This window comes from Lissotriton vulgaris, chromosome 8, assembly GCF_964263255.1.
Source record: "Lissotriton vulgaris chromosome 8, aLisVul1.2, whole genome shotgun sequence".
In the NCBI taxonomy this organism is placed as follows: domain Eukaryota; kingdom Metazoa; phylum Chordata; class Amphibia; order Caudata; family Salamandridae; genus Lissotriton; species Lissotriton vulgaris.
In genome coordinates, this window is record NC_141696.1 from 1,079,382,130 (window position 1) to 1,079,402,851 (window position 20,722).

The following is a 20,722-nucleotide window of genomic DNA, read 5'->3' on the forward strand; positions in this document are numbered from 1 at the left end:
TTCTAAAGAACAACTAGAGCGCTAACAGTCCTACTTATTACAAAGGTATGGCACACCTGAAGCCATCTTGATTGGAATAAAGTGGTAACTCTTAAAACATTTAATTTAAAAAGAAACAACATGAGGGGGTATATTTTGCCATAGAAAGTATGATTAGTGCTGCAGAATGAAAAATTAGGGCACATTTTGAGTGACTTCTCAAATCCTTTTCTATTTCATTAAAACATTCTGACATGCAGTCTCCCAAAATGGCCACCAGAGACAAAAGAGCCCAAATGTAGCCCAAATATCACCCAGATGTAGCCCAAGTATAGCCCAATGACAGAATGTCCCAGAGTGTTCTAAAGAACAACTAGAGCGCTAACAGTCCTACTTATTACAAAGGTATGGCACACCTGAAGCCATCTTGATTGGAATAAAGTGGTAACTCTTAACACATTTAATTTAAAAAGAAACAACATGAGGGGGTATATTTTGCCATAGAAAGTATGATTAGTGCTGCAGAATGAAAAATTAGGGCACATTTTGAGTGACTTCTCAAATCCTTTTCTATTTCATTAAAACATTCTGACATGCAGTCTCCCAAAATGGCCACCAGAGACAAAAGAGCCCAAATGTAGCCCAAATATCACCCAGATGTAGCCCAAGTATAGCCCAATGACAGAATGTCCCAGAGTGTTCTAAAGAACAACTAGAGTGCTAACAGTCCTACTTATTACAAAGGTATAGCACACCTGGAGCCAACGTGATGGGAATAAAGTGGTAACTCTTAAAACATTTAATTTAAAAAGGAACAAAATGAGGGGGTATATTATGCAATAGAAGGTATTATTAGTGCTGCAGAAAGAAAAATTAGGGCACATTTTGAGTGACTTTTCAAATCCTCTTCTATTTCATTAAAAAATTCTGACATGCAGTCTCCCAAAATGGCCACCAGAGACAAAAGAGCCCAAATGTAGCCCAAATATCACCCAGATGTAGCCCAAGTATAGCCCAATGACAGAATGTCCCAGAGTGTTCTAAAGAACAACTAGAGCGCTAACAGTCCTACTTATTACAAAGGTATGGCACACCTGAAGCCATCTTGATTGGAATAAAGTGGTAACTCTTAAAACATTTAATTTAAAAAGGAAGAAAATGAGGGGGTATATTTTGCCATATGAATTATGATTAGTGCTGCAGAAAGAAAAATTAGGGCACATTTTGAGTGACTTCTCAAACCCTCTTCAATTTCATTAAAAAATTCTGACATACAGTCTCCCAAGATGGCCATCAGAGACAAAAGAGCCTAAATGTAGCCGAAATATCACCCAGATGTACCCCAAGTATAGCCCATTGACAGAATTTCCCAGAGTGTTCTAAAGAACAACTAGAGCGCTAACAGTCTTACTTATGACAAAAGTATGGCACACCAGAAGCCATCTTGATTGGAATGAAGAGGTAAGTCTGAAAACACTCAGTTTAAAAAGGAACAACATGAGGGGGTTAATTTTGCCATAGAAAGTGTGATTAGTGCTTCAGAAAGAAAAATTAGGGATCATTTTGAGTGACTTCTCAAATCCTCTTCTATTTCATTAAAAAAATTCTGACATGCAGACTGAAACATGCACTTTGAATACCAGCAGCAGACGTCCCTGGTGAGCAGTAGCTTTACTACAGTGATCTAATGTGCAACTAGAGTGCTAACATTCAGAATTTATGGCAAATGTGTGACACATCTGAATGCCTTCTTGATGGAACCAAAGTAAACAAGCATTGAAAATGCAATAGATCTCGCCCTCGTTTAAGTTAAAGCCATTCTGTTTGTAATGAGGTGGCTTTTTAGCTTTGCTTTTATTAGTGTTTTTTCAACTTTCATGTAAATAACATGCATCTGTATGCATATAAGTATATGTATGCATGCATTTATGTTTGTATTTATATAGATATACAGATGATATATGTTTATATATGTAAGTATATATATATATATATTCACTGAAAAAACCATAGGCTATAGACCATATATAGTTAGGAATTAGCATATACAAAACCTTGAAAATTCACTGAAAAAACCATAGGTTATAGACCATATATAGTTAGGAATTAGCATTTACAAAACCTTGAAAATTCACTGAAAAAACCATAGGTTATAGACCATATATAGCTAGGAATTCGCATTTACAAAACCTTATTTTACTCACACAAAACCATTGAAATTCCATATATAGTTAGTTGCACTAACTATATATCACGCACCCGCAATCCACTGCTGATGATGTCACATATTACATCATTCATGACATGGTCAGTGACATCACTGATGACATCACTGATGACATCTCAAATGACATCACTGATGACATCACTGATGACAACATCCAGTGACTGTATGTTTCTGTAAAGTTAAAATATGTCTTACATATTGAAGAATGAGTGGATGTATAAGTGTCTGGATGAAGGATTTAGTAGGTGCATGACTGACTGTATGAGTGAGTGATTAAATGTGTCTCACTGAGTGCATGGGTTAGTGACTAAACTGTCTTAATTTGTGCATCATTATGTCTGTTGTTCTGTAAACTGTTGCATGTGTTGATAAGTAGCTATATGAGTAACTATATGGGTTATTGATTGGTTGCCCAAGTATTTGTATGGGAGACTGAGTGTGTGTGTGGGTGGCTGGGAGGTGTATGACTCTGTGCATAGATGTGTGAGCAGTTGATTCACTAGATGTATGGTTTCAAAAGTGCATGTGGAAACAGCTGTATGGGCGGTTGACTGTGTGCATGAGTGTATTGGTGAGTGAATGGATCTCAGTGCTACATTTCAAAGTAAGTACATATGTAAAACACAGTACATGTGAGAGTTGACATATATAAATAACTGTGCATAAGAGCCAGTGAATGTGTGAGTGGCTGTATGGATCATTGTGAACTTGCATCAGGGATTGTATAAGAGAGTAAATATGTGTTAGTATATGTTTGAAAAAGTAAAGTTTGTATAACTGCTTAGTTGAGGAAATGGAGGTGTGATGATTTTCTTTACATGACTGACTAGGTGTGTGAGTAACTCCATGGATGAGTGACAGTCTGTGAGTGTCTGTTTACACTGATTGTATCTAAGGTTATATTAGAGTCTGAAGAGGTTCATCGTATTATCACATGAATGATATCATCAGTGATGTGATCAGTAATGTCAAATGAGATGTCATCAGTGATGTCATCAGTGATGTCATTTGAGATGTCATCAGTGATGTCATTTGAGATGTCATCAGTGATGTCATCAGTGATGTCACTGACCATGTCATGAATGATGTAATATGTGACATCATCAGCAGTGGATTGCGGGTGCGCGATATATAGTTAGTGCAACTAACTATATATGGAATTTCAATGGTTTTGTGTGAGTTAAATAAGGTTTTGTAAATGCGAATTCCTAGCTATATATGGTCTATAACCTATGGTTTTTTCAGTGAATATATATATATATATATAGATATATATATATATATATATATATATATATATATATAAATATATATATATATATAGATATAGATATATATATATAAAAATATATATCTATATATATTCGCTGAAAAAACCATAGGTTTCAGACATGTTAAAGTTAGGAATTAGCATTTAAAAAACCTTAGAAATTCACTGAAAAAACCATAGGTTTTAGGAGTGTTATAGTTAGATGGACATTTCACTCGTACAAAACCATTTAAATTCCTCCGTTATAGTTAGTTGTACTAAGTATAACTTGGCGCCCGCAATCCACTGTTGATGATGTCACATATTACATAATTTATGACATGGTCAGTGACATCACTAATGACATCTCAAATGACATCACTGATGACATCATCCAGTGAATTTGGTTTGGTTCGATATTTAAATATGTATTATATATATAGCAATCTACATTGAAGACTGAGAGGTTGTATAAGCGTCTGATGGAGGATTTAGTAGCAATGTGATTGACTGTCTAAGTGACTTATTTAAAGTGTCTCACTAAATATATGGGATAGTGATTAAACTGTGTGAATACCTGTATCACTCTATCTCTTGTTGTGTAAACTACTAAATACGTTGGTTACTAGCTATGTGAAAGTCTATATTAGTTATTAATTAGTTAAGTGAGTTTTTGTATGGGATAGTGAATGTGTGTGTGGTTGTGTGGAAGGTGTGTGACTGTCCAAAGATTTGTGAATAGTTGATTTAGTAGGTATATGAGGTTAAGACAGTATGTGGAAACAGTTGTTTGGGTGAGTGAATCTCTTTAGGGGTGTGGTGATGAGTAAATATATTTATCAATGATACATATTCAACAAACTAGAAATATTAAAGGAAGTGTATGTGACAGTTGTATATAAATAAGTATACATAAGACTCAGTCATTGTATGAGTGACTATCGAAAACTGTTTACTTGTAATAGAGATTTTATAACACACTAAGTATGAGTTACTATCTATATAAATAAATAAAGTGGTGTTTGTATAAGTGTGTAAATTAGTAAATGTAAGTATGGTCCATTGTTTGCATAAGTGAGTAGGTTGACTGCATAAGTGAATAGCATGTGTGCTGGTGTGTAATTTCGATGTAGGTGTATAAGCATATTTAATAGTGTTCTATTGATCTTTGTTAGCATGGATGAGTGAATCTATAGGTAAGTGTTTAGATGTGTGTGCAGATGTAGGGATCACTGAGTGGGTTTTTAGAAACTTGTATTGGTGTGTCAATGGTTTCAAATATGGTACTCCATATTTTATAATGAGTGTTGAAAGGTTATTCTAGTTTATGATGAGATGTATCAGATTGTCACGTGGATGATGTCATCATTGATGTCATTTGATATGTCATCAGTGATGTCATCAGTGATGTCACTGACCATGTCATGAATGATGTAATATGTGACATCATCAGCAGTGGATTGCTGGCACGCGAGTTATACTTAGTATAACTAACTATAACAGAGGAATTTCAATGGTTTTGCACGAGTGAAATGTCCAGCTAACTATAACACCCCTAAAACCTATGTTTTTTTCATTGAATGTCAAATGTTTTTAAATGCTAATTCCTAACTATAACATGTCTGAAACCTATGTTTTTTTCAGTGAATTTCAAAGGTTTTTTAAATGACAATTTTTAAATGTATTAATTGTTATATTTATTTTTTTGATACTGATTTACAATTTTTTTTTAAACTATTTATTTTTAGATATTTTATTTTTTAAATGACATTATAATTACTTTATACATTACATTACAAAATATACTTTCACAGAATGAATTACTTTAGTTTAAATACTTTGTAAATAGGCAATAGACTTGTAAGTACAGTAGTTACAGTTGTTGTAATGGGCAACACAATTTCAAACACAATGCAACATTGTGCTCAATGGGAATTTCTAGTTAAATGCAATTAGGTACTTTATGGATTACTTTTCTAACCACAGTACTGGATCCTGGATTCAGTACTGGGATATCTCCTGGAAACAGTTGAGTAAAAGCGTTTTGGTTACAGTAGTGATTTTTAAGGAATATTATTGTATTTTAAAAGTTGACACTTTTTCACATAGAATCGCCAGGGTTATCATATAGGAGGAAATTCACTTAGCAGGTAAGTAGTGTTATTGTTACTTTTTCTTACTCAGTGGTGGATCCTGGATTCAGCACTTGTGCATCTCCTGTAAACAGTTGAAAGAAAGTGTTTAAGTCATACAGACTATTTTTAAGGAATATTTGTAGTTTGTGAAAATACACACTTAGAAACTTTTCTGGTGAAAACCAGACAATGGATTACTATGGAAGGAAATAAATGTTACTGATAAGTACGGTTAGAATTACTTTTCAGGGTCAGTGCTGGGCTGAAAGATGCCAAAGGGGATGATGGACGGAGCGTTTGAGCAAATCAAACACTCACCCCCCCAGTCAACTGATCTGGGTTTAATCCATTACAATTCTTTAGCTCACTCCACCACCCCAGTTCAGACATGGACATTTGCAAATCAGTCTGACCCTGGGCCTCATGGGAACAGTCTAGCCCGAACTGCCAAGCCATGTCTTCCCTGGACCGGAAACAAGCTTCCTGGGACCGGCTTCGGGTTCATAACCCCTATCAGCCAGGCTATCTTAAATCCAGTGGCAGAGTGATCAAGGGACCCACGTCTGGTGCATACCCCGCCAACTTAGGGTGAAGAAAGCGATACCAAAGGGGATGATGGACGGAGCGTTTGAGCAAATCAAACACTCACCCCCAGTCAACTGATCTGGGTTTAATCCATCACAATTCTTTAGCTCACTCCACCACCCCAGTTCAGACATGGCCATATGCAAATCAATCTGACCCTGTGCCTCATGGCAACTGTCCAGCCCGAACTGCCAAGCCATGTCTTCCCTGGACCTGAAACAAGCATCCTGGGACCGGTTTCGGCTTCATAACCCTCATCAGCCAGGCTATCTTGAATCCTTTGGCAGAGAGAGCAAGGGACCCACGTCTGGGCATACCCCGCCAACTCAGGGCGAACCAAACGGTACCAAAGGGGACGATTGACGGAGCGTTTGAGCAAATCAAACACTCACCCCCAGATGCAGCACTGAGGTCTCTCCTGATAACAGGTGAGTAAATCAGAATTTGTAGTTCGACTGATTTTACTTCGTGCAGTATATAAAGAGCCACTTTCTTACATCATCCCCTCCCTTCAACACTCTGCAAACACGCCCTGTGGCAAGTTTTAAGTTTCAATCCTGAGGGTCCCTAGGGTCCAACTAGCCCACTAGGTGCATCCAGTAAATGCCACAGTGCTGCGTAGCAGAGAGATGTAAAAAGGGGCACGGCCTTGACCACCTCTCTGCAACGCAGCGCATTGGCGCTTACTGGAAGCATCTAATGGGCAAGTTGGCACCCAGGATCCATCGGAATTGAAGGCGAATTATTTCCCCAACTTAAAACGCGCCACAGGGCGTGTTTGCACACGTCACCTCAGGCCCCGTCCCCTCCCTTCACCACTGTGTAAGCACACCCTGTGGCCATTCTAAGTTGGGAGATTAAGTCCCCTTGAATCCAGAGAGTCCCTAGGGTCAAACTAACCCAATTGGTACCTCCAAGAAGTGCCACAGAGCTGCGTTGCAGACAGGTGTAAAAAGGGGCACGGCTTGTGAACACCTGTCTGCAATGCAGCTCCTTGGCGCATACTGGAGATACCTGTTGGGCTATTTGACCCTCAGGGACCCTCAGTATTGAAAGAAAATTAATTCCTTAATTTCCCAACTTAAAAAGCACCATGGGGTGCGTTTGCACAGTGGTGAAGGAAGGGGGCGTGGCCTGAGGTGATATGTCAGCAAACACGCCATGTGGCGTGTTTTAAGTTAGAGAATGAATTCCTCCTTAATCTTGTGGGTCCCTGGGGGTGAACTAGCCCACCTGGTACCTCCAGTATGTGCCAGGGGGCTGCATTGCAGAGAGTCGTTCAGAGGCCACGCCCCTTTTTACACCACTCTGCAACGCAGCTCTGTGGCTCTTACTGGAGGTACCTGGTGGGCTAGTTGGCCCCCAAGGACCATCAGGATTGACAAGGAATTAATTCCCCAACTTAAACCGTGCCACAGGGTGTGTTTACACACATGTGAACTCAGGCCCGCCCCCTCCCTTTACCACTGTGGCATGTTTTAAGTTGGGGGTTAAACTCCTCTTGAATACTGAGGGTCCCTGGGGTGCAACTAGCCCACCCGCTACCTCTAGTAGGCACCACAGAGCTGCGTTGCAGAGAGGTGTAAAAAGGGGAATGGCCTCAGAACACCTCTCTGCAACGCTGCCCCCCGGCTCATACTGGAGGTTCATGATGGGCTAGTTGGCCCCAAGGGACCCCCAGTGTCAAAGGGGAATTCATTCCCGCTCTGCAAACGCGCCAGGCGGTGCGTTTGCAGAGTGGTGCAAGGAGAGGCGTGGCCTCCTGCGTGATCCCGGTTTTTTTTAAGAAGGAGGGCTGTGTGGCCCCCCTTCTTTTTCCAATGTATTAGCCCTGGGGAACACATCCCCAGGGCCTGTCCCCAATTTTTCTTTTTAAATGTAAAAATCGGAAAGGGGGTTGCGTGGCCCCCCTCACCAGGCCATACTCTGCCCTTGCGACCCCATCCCCGGGACATGGCCCTTTTTTATCATTATTTTTTGGGAGAGGGGCTTCCTTGCCCCCTCCTGTGGCCACTTATGGGCCCGGGGACCCCATCCCCGGGGCCGGATTTTTAAAAAAAAGTATATATTTTTTGTCAATTTGAGGAGGGGGCCGCGTGGCCCCTTTCCTGGGCCACTAATAGCCCTGGGGACTCCATTCCAAGGGAATGCCCTCTCCGTTGGGGCCCATGGGGGGGGTCACCAATCCCCCTATGGTTCTAGCCGGCTCGCCGCGTCCTTCGGGAGACAACATTGCTTTTCCACAGGGGGTGCAGCTAACATGCTGCTCCCCATGTGAAAAGCAATCTGCTTTGATTCATTGAAACAAGAGCAGGTTTCCCTGTCTCGCTTCAATGAAGCAAAGCAGTTTGCAATGATAGGGTGGGAGCCGTGAGAAACAGCAGTGTCCCAGGGTGGGAACCCCGGGACACTGCAGGAGCCGACCCTGGGGGAGTGGCGTCCACACGGTCATTGAGGGCTTCAGGAGGGAGGCTGCACTGCCCCTCCCCACAATTTACAAAGCCCCAGGGGTGGTGGTCCCCAGGGCTGGAGAGTCTATCACGGACCCCACAATTTTACTATGTAGTACCCCGGGGAGGTGGCGGTCCCAGGGGCGTGTGGGGGGGTTTGAGTCCCCCCACACACAGGTTTAAGAAAAAAAAAATCAAGCCCCAGGGGGTGGCGGTACCCGGAGCTGCGAGGGGGCCTTTGAGCCCCTCCACATTTCATTTTGTAGCCCCGGGGGTGGCGGTCCCTGGGACTATGGGGGTCAATAAGTTCCCCCGCAATATCAATTACGTTGAGCCCCGGGGGTGGAAATTATACCATTAATCCCTGGGTGGTGGTGGTCCCTGGGGCTGGGGGGCCGTGTGCCCCCCACAATTATACATGCTTTTGCCCCAGGGGTGGCGCTCCCCATGGCAGTGTGGCGGGGGATTGGGCCCCCACACTTTTTTTTTATGAAAACACCCCCGGGATTTGGCCCCCCCACCCCCGGGGGCTAATTAGCTTTGTTTAATTTTTTTTGATCACCAAGATCCAAGCACCCTGCGTGGATTTTGACAATTTTTTTAAAAAGCCCTTAAGTAGGCCTAGGGGGTGAGGGTGTTTCTACCCTGCCCCCTTTTCATGTTTTTCATGTTTTTTATTTAGGTTTCTTGTGCCTCGGTTCTACCGAGACACAAGATGGCTGCCAACACTTCCTGGTCTAGAGTGTTGACAGCCAGTTAGCATGCAGCTCATGATCGGGAGGGTGCACGGATCTTGTGCAGCCATAGATATATATCTACTTTTAATTGTGATTTTCTCAGGAACTACTGAACGGATTTACACCATTTAAGAAAAAGGCATGAGTCTGAACCAAGGACTACCTCTTTGCCAAATTTGGTGTCATTCCGTTCAGCAGATCGGTCTGTAGACACGAAGAACGGTTCCTATGGAAAATTGCATGGGGAAAACACGTTTTGGGACCCCCTTTTTTCTAGGCCCCCCCGTTTAACGAATCACCCCGAGACTTTTAGGATAGGAGCGGACCGGAGCGCCCCACCATTTTTGAAAATTTCGCGAAGATTAGTCAACCGGCGCCAAAGTTAATTCAAATAGAATGTTGCAGATTTCCAATGGATAATAGGTCCTAACTATAACTACCTACTGGCGACCGCCAGTAGGTAATACACACATATATATGAAATGTGTCTTTCTTTGCCAATAAATTAACTACTTTTGCATCCCAAACCGGAGTGGCTTGTTTTCTTACCTTGAATCTGTAGGATCTTCTTTTGCATTTATATAACAACACTTAATCAATATACATAATTACTATTCAATAAAAAATAAATCATCAATGAATAAATTGTTGTTATTCAATTAATAATTATTAACTTCCCATCCTGTACAATGAAAACCCTAGCAGCTTGCACCTAAAAAGATAACAATTTCATAACTTACATATTTAAAATCAATTAAATAATTAATTAACAATTATTAATGAATTACTAATTAATATTACTTTCTTAATTTTCCATCCTATACCTCTACAAAACTAGCAGTCTGCAACTAAAATAAATAGGTATTTCATAAATTATATGATTGTAAACCAAATAAATAATTATTTAATAGTTAATTGTTAATTAATTATTACTTAATTTATTTATTTATTTATTTATTTACGGGTTTATACCGCGCTAGGATCACCTCCCGGAGGAGTATCTCCGCGCCTTGAAAACCTTTACAGCTTGTGGCAGTAGGTACACAGATATCACTAGTTGGAAAATAGGAAGGTTTTTAACTGTTTTCTGAACGGGAGATAGTCCTGGCAGAGTCTCAAGGAGAGAGGGAGGCTGTTCCACAACCTTGGTCCGGCTATGGATAGCGCCCTTCCACCTTGCCTGGTCTTTCTAGCTCTTGGGACCTGTAGTAAGGCTTGATCACTAGTTTAATTAATTAATTAACATTAATTAACTTATCTCCCTATACCACTACAAACCTAACAGCCTGCAAATAACATAACATGAGAAAAACCAGTTATGTACATTAAATAATAAATATGAATCATATAATTAAATAAAATATTTTAAATAATTCTTCATTATTTATTCCCTAAATACCTTCCTACCCTATCCGCTACCAAGTTAACAACCCACTGTGACAATTGGAATAATTACTAAAAATGAATAAAAAGTTCTAAATCACTTAAAATTGCAGGCTGTATTTTAAATTAATATGTTTATATAAGCAATGTTACCATGTAAATGAAAACTATTTTAAAACGATGTTTTTAACCAGTTTATGATTCAAAACAACATAAAAACATCAGTTTTATTTACAACGTTACTACTTACCTCACAAAACGATGTTCTTGTCAACGATATTGGTGCATAAGGATATTTTTGTGTCACGCTATTAATTTGTTATTTCTGTATCCCAATATTCTTAAACATTATTTCGTCCAAACACCACCATTTGTTCCACACATATGAAAGTCTTTATTGTGATCTATACTTGAAAGGTATTCATCCACTGTCTTCAATCTCCATCCTTCCATTCAATGAATGGACATGGTTCTATATTGAAAAATGCGTCTTATTTGCATTTAAAAAAAATATATTGAGCAGTAGAACCTCGTCCAAATTCCACTTGCAGTTTTGAGGCTCCTTCACCGCACTCCCTACATAGAGTGTAGGGGCTGGTTTGCCCGACCCCTTGTCTGACCTTACACGCACTGTGTAATAATAGAACTGGAAACACTTTATTTAGTCAGATACGATTTTTTGGGGGTCTCCAAGGACATACAAAAACGTATATTGCACATCACAAAGCATCAAGATGTCTTTAGTGTGTGCTATATATCCTTGACAAATTGTGTAATCATACCAATAAATACATATGCTCCATGAAAATTCCCAGATTCTTCAAACATCACAACACCACAAGACAAGGTGAGCTAACATACCTCCGTTACCAATTCCATACAGTGAAACATTTGAAGGGATAGAAACGTGGCTCTGCTAGGAGCTAAAATAAGTCCTCGAAAGTGGTTTATGGTCTGTGACAACTCGAACAGTGCATGACGAGCCGGGAAGGATTTTTCTCCCTCTGGAAATAATTTTGTTTAAAAAAAGGAACTATAGCTATTTATATGTTTTTACAGTTCAATTTTAAAATGTATTGGCTTGGATGTTATATTTTCTATTTGCACTGATGGTGATAAACTCACGAAATATTACAAAACGTAAAGGATTTACACAGTAAACAGGAGCAATACCTCTCCGCTCAGAAAACGATATATGTGCCCCTTGTAACATTTTAAGTCACTATTAGGCAGATGCCTCAAAGAAAATACCGGGAGCAAACGGGCAGATTCTCAGAATCTGGCCGTTTGCTCCTGGTATTTTTGCATTTGGGATGCATCATCCCAAATGCAGAAATCGCAATTTAAGGAATCTCTAAATAGTGATTCCTTAAATTGCCCTTGCATTTAAGGAATCCAAAAATGAGATTCCTTAAATGCAATGCATGAAAACCAAAAAAATTGCGATTTCGCTAATAGGGGGAGCTAATTACCATGAAGTTGAACTTCGTGGTAATTTGCTAAAACTTTGAAAAATGCACTTTTGTGCGTTTTTTAAAGTTACATGTTGCGCACACACATGCCCTTAGGGCATGTGTGTGTAACATTTGTGCACAGGTCCATTTCAGGGGTGCAACAGGGTGTCCTTTGGACACCCTGGCACCCTTAAAATAGCGGAACATTAGCGATTCGGTAATAGCTAATCGCTAATAAGGAATGGCTTTCCCATTCATTCTTATGGGCCTTTAGGCCCATGGGAATGAATGGGAAAGCCATTCCTTATTAGCGATTAGCTATTAACGAATCGCTAATAAGGAATCTGTAGGAATCGCTAATAACATTGCGATTCCTACATGCATCCCGTTTTGCGAGTCTTTAATAGCGATTCCTTAAAATTCGCTATTAAGGACTCGCAAAACATAACTGATGCATCTGCCAGTTTGTGATGACTGCACATAGAGCTGTTTGACTGAAAAAGTTCTCAAACCATTTAGGTGTGAATGCCATTGCATGTCTTTATGTTCCAAAGTCGATATGCAGTTTTTTCCTCTGTTCCAAAAAGCCATTCGGTCACTGAATAGAAGAATCTAGGGCCTAGATGTAGGTAATTTTATTTTACCACTTCTTAAATTCTGAATTTTACCGATTCGGTATTTAAGAAGTGGTAAAATAGAGGGGAGGGGTGTAGGTATTACAGAATCGGTAACCTATGCCATGTGACAGACAGACATGCCCTTAGGGCATGTCTGTGTGCCACATGGCACACATGCCTGTATTTGGGGTGCTAGAGGGTGTCAAAGTGACACCCCCTGCACCCTTGCTGGAATCGGTATTTACCGATTCTGTAAATACCGATTCGGTAATGCCCATTGATTCCTATGGGCATTAAAGCCCATAGGAATCAATGGGCATTACCGAATCGGTATTTACCTATTCGGTAAATACCGATTCCAGCAAGGGTGCAGGGGGTGTCACTTTGACACCCTCTAGCACCCCAAATACAGGCATGTGTGCCATGTGGCACACAGACATGCCCTAAGGGCATGTCTGTCTGTCACATGGCATAGGTGTGCATGCACACATGTGCATGCACACCTGGATTCGGTATTTTACCACCCAATTGGATTGGGTGGTAAAATACCGATTCTGAAAAGCCTTTGGGACTCAGAAGAGTCCCACCTAAATCTTGAAGTTACCGAATCGGTAAAAATACTGATTCGGTATTTTACCGAATCGGTAAATTTACAGATTCGGTAAATTTACAGATTCGGTAAAATTGGCCCCCTACATCCCAATAACCCATTTACTGGTCGGTAACGGCCAAAATCGGCCATTACCGGTCGGTAAATGGCCACCTACATCTGGCCCTAGATTTCAAATCCTCAGAATAGAGATGAATCACAACCAAAATCACATTTAGTGTCAGAAGCAGCATAGTATCTTAAGCCCTGGCCCTCAACCACAACATCTGTAGCTGTAACCTTCGTGCTATTTGAGAAACAACCTGCGCAATCCAATAACACACAATCCTGTTTATATCCTGCTGAAAATAGAATTTATTTTACTTGAAGTAAGTTCTCTGCTGAAGACTGTAAAAACATAGGGCCTCATTTATGAAAAGTGACGCATCGCTGCGTGATTTTCAACTTGCATTTAAATATTCCCAATTTCTGCCATTCGTCATTTTAGACATAGACAGACAATGTATGATTGAAGTTTGTACTGTCTAATTGTGATTCTGGAAAGTTTCGGGGTCAAGCGGGAGCTGAGAAAAAAGAGGGGTCCCAAAATGCTAAATTCCTGTGCATTTTCCATAGACTTCTTTAACTGCTGAACAGAATTACACCAAATTTGGGAGGATGCTAGCTCTTTGTATGCAGATTGTGCTTTTTGTGATTTGGTGTAAATCCGTTCAGTGGTGTTTGAGAAATTAAGGTTGAAAAATTATTTTATATTTGGATAGTTGTGTCAATTAAAAATAAATATTAAATAAAAATAGAGTGTTCTGATTGGTCCCGGCACCTTTTTTTCCTCGGGCCATCTCACTCCACTGGGAGCGAGAGCTCTGATTAGTTGCAACAACATGAGACAAATGTTGCTGGCTACTATTACAGGACTCGAGGTTTTAAAAAAATATATAAGTGGGTAGGGTAGGGATACAATGATAATCTAGGCCCATGAGGGGGAACCCAGAGGGCCAGAAAGAAAGAAAAAATTGGAAAAAAATGCTGCAATCCCACAGGCCTCCTGCGAGATAAAGGAAAGCAAAAAACTAAATGGCGGCTGGATAGAAATTTGTGTGTTTATAAAGGCTAGGGGGCTGCGTGGCACCACTCCCCAAATCTCCAAAGACCCCAGGGAGCCCACCTCCCTGACTGAAATTTTACAAAATGGTGAGGGGGCCATGCCACCCCATCCCTGAACCAATAATGGCCATGGGGATCCCATACCTCAGGGTCGGCTTAGTATCTAATTCCTGAGAAGTCCACTACTACTACACAACGGGTCCCCTGTCCGCACAGGTGCGGTCAGGGAAACCTTTGTTTGCTCTTGCTTGGTGGGAGCATTCTTGAATTTTGTGCCTAGAGGGAGCAAACACCAAGTTTGCTTCAAGCTGGTGGGAGCTACAAAAATTCTTCAGGTTGCTGTTTTTTTTGTTCTATTTCCGCTTCCGATCTGCCTGTAGTGATACGGGCAGGGAAACAGATTAAAACATTGCACATGCCCTCAGGTAGCAGCATTAGTAGCTGCTCCTTGCAGGTGGGAGTAATGCTGGCTCCCGCTGTCTGTGGGGAGGTGACTGGGGTCACTGGGACTGCCAATTAGAGTATGGTGGATGCCCTGGGTGGACACCAGGGCACCCACCTTTTACAAAGGTAGGACCTGGGAACGGTGCCCCCTCCTTTTTTTAAGTAATCTCAGACACAGGGGTGGATTCCTTGGGACCTTTACAGGCTCAAGGAGGGGATCCTGTGGACCCCTCTCCCCATGTTGTTAAATTTTGCCCCCAGTGATAAACTCTCCTTTAGAGGTTTAGGGGGGCATAGAGCCCGCCTCTTCATATAAACAAATTTTAGCCGTGGATGGGCTCCCTGGAGCCTCTGGAGGCTCAGGGCAGATGACCCACAGCCCCCACCCCACATAAAGTAAAGGCTGGAAGTCCGGGGCTAAAAGCTCTGAGGAATAGGGTCCACAGGGTGCAGCCATATGGCCAACCCCCTACAATGCATGGCTGTGTGCATTGTGGGGTTGGCTGCTATTGGGGGGGTTGGCCACAGGGCCTGGCCTTGTGGCCAATCCCCCACTGTGCACTGCCAAACATCATGTGCAGCATGGGATTGGCTGCATACAGAGAGCTGGCCACTGGCCCTGGCCTGAGGCCAGGCCCTATGGCCAACTCACTGCCATGCATGACCGAAGGCCCTGTGAAATGTGGGGTTGGCTACCTTCACAAGTGTTGGCCTCACGGTCTAATGTCCAACAACCCACTGCGCAAGGCCGAAATCTGTGTACAGCATGGGGTTGGCTACATGCAGGGGTTGGCCACAGGGCCTGGCAAGTCAGAGATTTATACCAGTTTATAGAGAAAAGTGTACAAAAGAAGTTTGGAAGATGTCATCAGTGATGGCCTTGGTGATGTCATTTGAGATATCAGTGATACCACAAAATATGTCATAGAACATGCCATGAGTGATGTAATATGTGAGGTGATAAGCACCCCCATGGAAGGGGCACACGTTATTGTCAGCTATGCTAACTATAACAGGTGCATTCTGTGGCTTTTTTTAGTTCAAAACGTTAATGTTATCCCTAATTCACTTAATTATAACGTTACTTTAACCTTTGCTTTTTTCACTGAACTTCTAACGTTTTTTTCAACCAAAAACAGATCTTTTGTATCATATCTATTGTGGTAAAGGCATATGTGTGGTAAATGCATGTGTGGTAACGGCTTTACGCTTTAAATGCAATGCATGGTAAAGCTACGGTGGTAAATGCATTGTGTGGTAATGGCAACTTTGTAAAGGCTGCTCCCCTTTCTTCACCCCTCTCTCCCACTCTTTCCTGTTTCAGTCACTGTCCTGAGACATTCTTCTGCTGTCTTTCTCTTCAGTCTCCTAACTCTACTTCATCTCTTTTCGATTTTTCTCACTTTTTTCTACTCTCCAATGCTTCTCATCTCCTTCCTCCTTCTCGCCTCCTATCTTTATTTCTGTTATTTTTGTTTTTATGACAATTTCTAATTTGTTTCCATCCTTTCTCTTACTCACCCTTTACTTTTCTTCACCACCCACCCACTCCATCAACATTTACTTCCTGGGAAATACTAAACGGAGACGTAGGGCCAGTAAAACACTTTTATGAATATACTGAGTGGGCCTGATAAATAATCCACATCCGGTCCCCAGTGCTACGGCACCAGAAGCACCATCGATCGCTTCTGCCCTGACTTACAGCAGTTGGAGTGTTCATGGGCAATGTTGGACTTGGCCCTTTTTGCATGGTCATCCCTAAACTTTTTGCTTTCCTCCTAGCCTTTTTGCTGACATGGTGTTGGTGGTTTTAGGACTCGGGGCACTTTAGCATTCGTTAGCAGTGCAGAGTGCGTGCGCTCTCTGCCCTCCATAGGCTAACATTGGGAACTCCAACTTTAAAACAAAATAAGTATGGCATGTTTGGTATGTGTGAAATGGAAATGATAAATGCTGCTCAATTGTGTGGTCAGATTTACTTTTACTATTTTAGGAATGCCACTTTTGGAAGTGGGCATTTCTGTGTGCTGTGTGCCTGCTTGCATGTCTGTTTCTAGAAGTGACCAGGGCTGGTGAGGAGTGGGTGGCTCCATGGAGGCAGGGTCAGGCTGAGTGGGAGGTCTGTAACTAGAGTAGTGGGCAGAGGAATCTCCTGTCCCTGACTAGGTCAATGCCTGCCCTGTACAAGGCTAGCTCCGCCCCCTACGAACATCCCTCCCAGTGCCAGTTGGGACTAGAACTTCTAAGACACTTCCAGAAACCCCTACCCCCAGACCCTTCCAGAAGATTCTACCCCCTTCCAGAAACAGGGCAGGGAGGTGTATCAATACAGGGGCTGTGAGCCCATGTTGTGTGTGCTTGTGCTGACTTGGCGGGGATACTATGCCAGGAGAAACCGCCGTGGGACACTGTGTGCTGGCCCCTGTGCCCCATTTTGCCCCTCTACCTTCTACTGGACTGGGAAGGAGCTGCGCAGGAGCAAAGGCTGCTGCCCTTCAGGATTGCCATCCTCGCTACATTTGACTGTCCCAAGGGATTGCTACTCTGCTGGGGAAGAGCTGCCCTGTAGGCTGCTGACCTTTGCCCAACCCTGCTTTCTTCCCTAGTGCCTCGTGAGCTCTATATTTTACCCAGGACAAGCGTGGACCCTGCAGCGCTGTGTTGCCGCCATGCTGGGAGGAAACCCTGGTGCGTGGGATTCCCCCCAGCGCTCCTGAGACCAGTGGGTGCCCACCCCACATTTATGCACACTTTTGCCTTTTTAAACACTGCAGGAGCCTACCCCACATATTTGCAGCATGACAAGGGTGCCCACCCCGCTTTATGCTATTTTTGGGAACAGGTGCCCACCCAGCATTTGTTTCACGCCTTTGCAACTAATTCACTTTAAGCGGGAGCCCACCCCGCATTGCACCGCTGATGCCTCCAGAATCACCCCCGCAGCCCGAAAACACCGGGGACAGAAGTTAGCGCCCGTGCCTGGTTGTGAGCTGGGCCTGCTGGGATGGAACCTTGTGGGCTCCATTTCCACCTCCCCTGGCTTGGGGGAAGCAGTCTGGAGATTCAAGCACACCAAAGTAGGGACCCGGTGAAGTAGAGAGGCTTGGAGGTGGCCTGTTCGGGCTCCTGGGTGACTGGGGAGAGCCCCGCAAGCTGAAGTGGCACCGGAGGAAGTGAGGGAGCGGAGAGTGAGGCCACCAAGCTTCCCCCGCGTGTGCTGGAGGCCGGAGGAGATCCAAGTACTGCCGGTGAGTGGGGCTGACCGGGGGAGCGAGAGTAAGGCACACTGCTGGTGCCTGGTTGCTCCAACATTGGGGCAGTACTTGGATGAAGGAGCCCGGTGTGGGGGCTACCCTGAGCGCTCAGAGAGCACTCTGACCTGGTTGACTTTTCAGTGGCGCAGCAGTTGCGGGCCACTGCAACGTTTTCTCTTCTGGTGGCCATCATCTTCGTATCAGAGTCCCAGAGAGGGGCTCCAACTTCACCCCTTGAGGGCCACATGTTTTTTGAGTCCCAGAGGGGGGCTCACCTGGGTCACAGCTCGGTCACAGCTGTACCGCAGTTGTGCCGCAGAAGCAGGCAGCTGCAACATTAGGCCTTCTTTCACTTCAGAGCCCCGGAGTGGGGCTCCAGTGCAGACAGTGGCACCAGAGTTGCTTTTACCTTTGTGGGCACCGTTTACTTTTTAGAGTCCTAGAGGGGGGGCTCCAACTTGAACCGTATTGTTTTCATTGCCTCAGCTGCGCCGCAGGAGCTGGCAGCTGCCTCGTGGGCATTCCTTTTTAGAAAGTCCCAGAGTGGGGCTCTCCAGGTGTAGTGGCACCCAAAAGCTAATCTGCAACATTGGGGACACATAACATTTATTCAGCTTTTCCCTAAGGTTTGCATGGTTGATTTTGTGACTGATGTCTTCATTCTCATGTGTTTATACCCTAGGTGAAGTATGCTGATATGATGCACAACGTGGTTCTAGGCCTAAGGTTTATGCCTAATGCTTTTACGCCTAAGGAGGTGCATAATGTTTCTATGCCTAATGTCATGCTAGGATGTTTTAGGATGATGCCTCTGGCAAATGTGATGTAGGCCCTATGGTTATTGCATGATGTATTTGCTTATGCCTGACAATGTTGCATTTATGCTAGGGGGATGCCTGACGTCAGGTCATTAGGTTCATGCGTGATCTAATGTGGTTTATGCTCATTACAAGGATGCTAAGTTCATTATTTGGCTAGTGGCTATGGGCAGTTATTACTGGTGGTTGTGTTATACTTACTACATGTACTTGTGTCATGGTTCTGGCAGCGACACCATTGGCGCTGCTCTGTCCATAAACCCCTGTAAATGATGACCTGGTGCCTGTAGGCACAGTTTATATGTCTGTGATTCTAATGTGTTTTTATAATACAAAGGCTATTTTTATATAACCTTGTGTGGAGTCTCTTTTGTAGGGTGCCTAGTGTGTCACTGCTGTGTGTGTGTGTGTTGCGCAAACGCTTAACACATTGCCTCTGGGATAGGCCTGACTGCTCGTGCCAAGCTACCAAGGGTGTGAGCAGGTATTATCCTCAGGGTGTACTTCCCTCGCCCTGACTAGCCCGGGGGTTTCTGCCTGGCTCTGGCACGTGCCCTAGCCTACCGGTAATCCCCGTTACTAACAGGCAAATATCTGCTTGGTCTGAGGTTAGGGTTACTTCATCAACTCTACCAAAGTGGTCAATTTCGAAGAATATTTCCTAGGCTTTAACAATTGACTCTAAACTTAAACGAACAATGATTGTTAAGGAATTAGCTGCATAATTTCCTAAAATGTTCATTCTCATTGGACAGTCTGTGATTGAACAACCAGCAAATGCTGAAAATGGAAAAAAATTGGAAAAGCATGTAACTGCATTTAGCTGTCTCTGGGCAATCTGCAGCGGATGAGTCACCTCGAAGTCTTAAATACAGTGTACATTATTTAATAAAAACGTGCGTGCATTAGTTTTGAACCACTAACTCCTTAAAACCGGTTGTGGAAAAAAATTATAGGACTGACAGTACAAACTATGGTTGCATCCACTATCATCGAACGTGTTCTTTCAGCTATTTTTTTGTCATAAGTTATAATAGAAATCACAGTTAAGAAAGGCAATAAATGTCAATGTTATGAAACAGAAAATGCAACCCTTCAGTTGGCTTTTTTGTCATGTTTTTGTTTTGCTCAATTTCTTTCCTACGGAGAGGACAATTAAAGCAATCATTACGGCCTGTTTACAAGGAACAACAGTCATGCCCGTGTTGAAGTTATTTGTCCCCCGTGACTTCATTAGGGCGTTGGGTTGAAATTGGGCAAGTTTCAGCATGCTAGAAGTTCAGACAGCTCAGCCGGTAGTTGCTGTGTGATCTTTCGCAGTTGTTCGATTATCTGACATGTATTTTTCCAAGCATCTGTTCCACTGAGCGTGTGAACGTTTTTCTACAGTTTATGTCTAATAGCTAATATGTGTAGCAAACACATTAAACGAGAACATAGCATTTTATTTTCAAATAAGATATCTTCTGATTAAAGTGTAATTTCATTGTTCTTAATATTTAACGATGTGGGGCATACAGGGAGTCGTTACTTCTGTCGTTAACTTTGTGCTCCTTGTAAAAAAGCCAAGCACCAAGATAATTCAGCTCCCAGAGTATTACATTTAAAAATGTTTCCCTTTTGTTTTTCTGAACTCACATTGTTTAGGCATGCACGTTAATGTTTAGGCATGC